The sequence below is a fragment of the Sceloporus occidentalis genome, unplaced genomic scaffold (assembly GCF_023333645.1).
Source record: "Sceloporus occidentalis isolate IW3139 unplaced genomic scaffold, rSceOcc1.0.p SCAF_207, whole genome shotgun sequence".
In the NCBI taxonomy this organism is placed as follows: domain Eukaryota; kingdom Metazoa; phylum Chordata; class Lepidosauria; order Squamata; family Phrynosomatidae; genus Sceloporus; species Sceloporus occidentalis.
The window spans coordinates 274917-280916 of record NW_028317187.1 but is presented as its reverse complement, the minus strand read 5'-3'; the positions used below and the strand labels follow the sequence as shown (position 1 = coordinate 280916).

General features: G+C 39.9%; 1 pseudogene; it reads right to left on the bottom strand.

Moving 5' to 3' along the window:
* Positions 1-4978: 4978 nt before the first annotated feature.
* LOC149277645 (doublecortin domain-containing protein 1-like) overlaps positions 4979-6000 on the bottom strand; it is a 115268-nt pseudogene continuing 114246 nt past the window's right edge.

Genomic DNA, 6000 nt, shown 5'->3' with positions numbered 1-6000 from the left:
ACCGTGGCAGCACAGACTCGCCGCAGGACTGTTTAAGGGTAAGTACCGGTGGGGGGCGGGTAGATAATGCCGCCCCCCCCGGCGTCGGCGGGGGGCGGCATTTTAAACTTCGCCCCAGGCGGCGTTCAGTCTTCGGCCGGCCCTGAAATCACCAATTACCAGAAATCTCCAGATATGAATGTACCCCTGAATTATCAGCAGGATTGTTATTTTAGGTCTGGAAAATTAGGCTGCAAACTTTAGTTACTTTATTGATGAACCCTCAATAAATAATAATACAAATAGCCCCCAAAACTAACCAACACCAAAGGGTATATAGCAGCCAAAAGCCTATTCAGGCTACTCGCCCAGGTACCTCATTCATGCATTTTCTGATATTGTGTGATAAGACAGTAGATATTTATATTGTTTTATTGTATTAAAAATAATTGGGGGTTTCTACTCCAGCTGGCTTTGTGTGACATTCTTCTAGGAATCATAAAGTTTTTCTAAAAAGGAGCAAAACAATGGAAGGATTGATAAACCCTCTACCTCCCCCTAGTGGACAGTGTGAGAATTGCTTTATGTCAGTTGAGTTACCCTGCAGTAGCCGCTTACATCAGTCATTTCTTTACCGCATGTAACAGATTTACAGCAATTAAGTTAATATTAATTGTTTTATAAGGATTTAAACTCATGAGATTCTGTTTTTCACATCAGCCATTTAAGCTAAACAGGTCAAATACATTCTGCTTTTAACTATGTGTTATCCCATTGTACAGCGCTATGGAATTTGATGGCGCTGTATAAAACAATAAATAATAATAATAATAATCTGTGTGACACTGGTGGGCATAAATGGGGCACATTGTGGAGAGACAAGAGTGTGGCGCATCCATGAAGAGTTTGTATCCATTTGTTTCCTAGAAAGAGTACCTTGACTGTTCTATCTTTAATGCTGACTTTTTATGTAAATTCGAGCTTAAATATGAATATGAACGATCTTCTCATCTATTTTACAAACCAAAAATGTCTCATCATCTTAACAGAAGAAACGAAAGAGAACAAAGATCAGCAATTAACAAAAAAAAAACAGAATAATTTTATCCCTTTTTATTTTGATGTATAAAATCAGAAGAATTCCACACTGCAAGTAGAATCCATTCACGTAGTTAATATACATATCCCCACATTTCATAATAGAAAAAAATATAATTGAACATCTAAGTTTGATAAGGGTAATCACTAATTCTATACTCGGTGATTGTGGTTTTATTTTTAATCCAAATGAATATGCCTAGTGATTAGTCAAATAACCGATGTGCTGTAATGGCTGTATTCACGTAACCTTTAATCATAGTGGATTGAAATAAAAGGCAATCAAGGGCTGAATGTATACGCCTAATATACCGAGATATGATATGTAATCCGCAAAGCGGGATATTTGCATAATTGAAAATGCATATACTGCAAAAAGAGATGGTCCATGGCAACCTCCGAGAAACATCGCTTTTCCTATACACCAGCAAAACTAATATATACGTGTATAAATATATATATATATATTTATATATGTGTGTGTTTTAGCTGTTTATTATTTGTTACTTTTGTTTGGGCTGAGTCAGCAGACAATGCATCTTTTTACTGCAGCCATCGTAATAAAGAGGGGCAGCGCATACAATAAAGCAAAGCTATTCAAATTACAAAGATGATTGTCAATTAAGATAAGTAATGTGGACAGAATGTAGATTTGCTGATTCACTGTGAATTTCACCATTAAATCTCTCGTAGCCGCGCATGCATTTGTATAATGTCTTTTAAACTGATACACTTATGTAAGTCATCAGTCGCTCCGCGGTTTTAACGAGCGCCTTTTATTTTCGGTTAAGCCGCTAATAAAAAAAATAAAACTTCAAAATAAACAGTTTGCAAAAGTCTGGGTGCTGCGGAGAGTTTACCAAATGAGAGGAACCCATCAGCGATCGTTATAATAGATAATTCCGCCTGGGGCATAGTCTGAAGTTTATGATCTACTGTCTGCTGTAATTAATTTGTGGAATATTAATTGGGTATAAATATGGCAAGAGGTGAAAAGGAGTATGATGATAACTCTTTGGTCCTTCTTTGGGACTTCATCCATCTATCCGTTACCCACCATGCAGACCCCCTCGTGGTCACGGCGTGTGCTATATTGTCAACGTTATAGGGGGTCCTTGAATATAGTTTGCAAAACTTCAAATTGGGGAAACAGGTGGCCAATACATGAGGCCAATCCGTGAGTAGATTAGAGTCTTCTATCGAGGAAACATCCCGTGGACTAGTGTGGCAGGACCCCTCCGGCTCCGTCTTCCAAACTTATATTTGTCTTGGGTGATGTAAGCATGGATTCTGGCCACAAAGCGAGCGAAGGTAGAGAGTCCCGTAGAAGAGAGTCCCCGTAGAAGGGATCCGTTCACTCTTTTCTTAAGCGAAGGTGGACTTTGTTGTACTCCCTGAAGCTCCCACTCACTAAAGGACCACGTCTAGCGGCAATGCCAAAGTCAGCGTATTAATATGTCCGCACCCCTTACCCCCTGTGAGTTTATTCTCCTGCTTTTGTGCAGCGAAATGCTGGAATGTTCTAAATAAATATTCCAGCTCTTTGCGTTAGATTAAACCTGTTGAGTGCTGGAGTGGAACGCAATGAAAGGGCTGTGCATTCCAATCCTCACCTCTCCGGTGCGCAAAGGGTTAAGATCCACTGATACACGGTGGCTTTTTTACCCGACAATGTCCCCGAACGCAGTAAATGTACCCCTCGGAATGAGGACACGGCTTCTGGCTCTCTGGCCAGAGATGGCAAAACATTTTCGAAAGTAATTACTCTCCCTAAAACCGCGTGCTTGCCGTCATAAAAGTGAAAAGCCCGACCCGGTATTAAAGGTCTCATTTAAAACGTCCGCCTCGCGATCAGATACAGATACATCAAATCTTCTCCGTTTCAGCCTGGAAATTCATTGCAACCTGGCTGTTATTTTTTTTTAAACAGAGCGAAGGTTAAAGCGGAATACAATAAAAGTATTGAATTCTCCGTAATAATTGTACATAACTGTATAATCCATTTAGGTCAACCACTTCTGAAATGTCAATTTATTTCCTCCCCACGCCGGCGTTCGGAGCGGGATTTCACCCTGTACAAAGAGAGATGAGTTTCAGTCAAGAGTCAGTCGCATTAGAAAGAGAAAAGTAATAAAAAGCTCCGTATTAACTAATAACATTTCTAAATTCATCGCTTCCAGGCTAAATTTATATTCAAGGTCTGGCTCAGGCTATGAAATCTAATTTAGTTCTCATGGACGTGTGATATAATTTTATAAGTGTTATAAAAAAGGTCTTTACTTACGCTGACCGGGGAAGCTGAGCTATCTTGTCATATAAAAGAAACATGCCTTTTGGAGAACGACACGCGAGGCGTTTAACCCACAAACACCTTTTACCAAAAACAACATTTCATTTGTTTTTTTGCTACGTACAGGGCTGCTGACGGGGACCCCAGAAAACATACGCTAAAGAACGGCATTAAAAACAATAGCGCCCTAAATAATACTTTTTAAAAATAAAATCTGTACAAACTACAGAATTTAATAACATAAGAAGGACAGGCAATGGAGACTCCGTTCCTATGATCCATTCTATTGACCTGATGATAACGTGAAATTACTTTATATACTGATATATATATATAAGTACAGGGTGCAGGGTTACTATACATGGCATTTTCCATATTCTGTCACAGGATGCCATGGATTTTTAAAGGAATGAGTAATTAAACAGGATTAACATATCTAAGGCAATAAAATTAGAGTCTGATGAGAATCATCCCCTGAGAAATGTTAATAGCGAGAGGGAATGGGCTAGTAAATGTCAGCATGCTTCACAGATAAACCTAAAGTTTCCGACATACTATATCCTATATATATATATATATATATATATATATATATATACACATAGGGGGAAACACTGGGTGGGAAATCTTTCTGGATAAAGAACGAGGAGAGCCTGCAGAAGACTCTAGAACACAATATATATTTCTTACTACAAACAGGCAACATGCTTACAAATCTGTAACTGCATAGTGTCATTTATGGGCTGCTGGCCTTAAAGTGCCAGGACATATTTTAGTCCCCAGTCTGTCCTTGATTAGTGGGGTATGATTATCTTTATGTTGACAGGTCCCGGTTAAATATAGTGAGCTACTGGGTTCAGAACAGCTTCTTTCAATAAAAGGCTGAGCTGTAAGGTCAGGAAAATAATGAATTCAGCTGTAGGTCAATGATTTAAAAATTAGGCTACAGACAAATCACAGTTTTAATAGATTTGGGCAAATGGACAACAAATTTAGTTTCCGGCCCTTTTGGTTCAGACGCAATTCAGGGGGATTTTCCCATTCGGAAACTAGATTCATTCTCACTCACACACACATTCTCTCACACTCAATGTCTTCCTACCTTCTCTGTGTCTCCACTTCTCCTTTGCTCTACTTCTTCTCCGTTTCCTCTGTCTTCCCGGTGCTCCGCTTGCCCCGGCTCTCTGCGGCGTTATCATGGCCTGGTGTAGTAGAGGAGTCTTGGCGCACACCCTGCATTCCAATTGAAGGAATGGGGACAAGCTGTCCCCGTGGTGTGTGCCGAGGCTCGGCCCCTGTTGCAGAAGTTCTTCACCAGGCCAGAATAATGCATACAGATCCACAGAAAAAGATACATGTAGAAACACCAGGACTAGCGGACAACAGGGAAGACAGAAGTCAAAGGAAACAGAGAAGAAGTGGAGCAAAGGAGAAGCCGAGGCACAGAGATGGTAGGAAGACAGAGAGAGTGTATGAGAGAGAGAGCGTGTGAGAGTGAAAAATGTCTTGGACATGTTAGTATACAGTTTCCCTTATAACATTTGCTCTGTAATCACGGTGGAAATTGCGTAAGGAAATTCAAGTACCTCCTGAATTATTTACTGTACCTGCTCATGCCAGCTGGGACTCCATGGCCTTGGGGGATGAGACGATCACGTCTGTGGCTTCGGAGCCGTATCTCCTCCTGATTCGTGCATAGTTGGCCTTCACTTGGATCATGTGCTTTTTAGCTGAAATATATTAATTCTTTTTTACAATAAAGCACTGAGATTTATGAGAAATCCCTAAATGGTCAGCAAACGAGCCAAAGGTCAGAACTTTCCATATGGTTTATACCGACGTAGGCTGACGCAAATATAAGCTGGATTCTTGACTTAGGTCACATCAGTCCCCGACCTTCTTCTTTAAAGTATGGGGGCTCATCAACCACAGAGAGGAAGAGTCTCCAATACTCAACAAACGTTTGTGTTTATACACACCGATTTGTGAATAGTGGTCAATTAACCGAAAATCACCACCACATATTCCTAATTTATATGTAAACAACCAGTCTGGTGTAATGTAGAAACTGTATTTTCCTCCTAAAAGCTGCAAGATATACTGAACAAGTTATTGTCTTCACCTTTATAGCTTATAAATGGCTCTCCTGATGAAACACACAGAACCATGTCCTTGATGACATCATCCCATGAGGTCACCTTTTCACCGTCGGGTGTATAAAATGCTTCCGCTGGATGAAGCTGCATGTTGAGCCTTGAAGTGCAATTATCCAACATCTACCAAAGAATTAAAACAGAAGCATTGTGATTCGCTTCATCCTCATAAAGGGGAACTATTATCATTCACAGCTTTTACCATAACTAAACTCATCTATCATGCTGCCTGTGGCTTGTGTTTTTTGTTTTTAATCAGTATAATTGTTCTATAAGTATTTCTTTGATAAGTTCTCAATCTTTTATCTGCACACGGAAGAGTATTAGGCTTTAAAATCCCTAATATGAACATGAATCACTGAGGATCTTCTAGTTTAATTGTTTTCCATAGGCACAGTCCACTTTTTATACGTATTGCCGCGGAGTCAATGCCGCAGATGAATCGATCGTAACTGAATAGCAATCCTAGCCATATTCCAA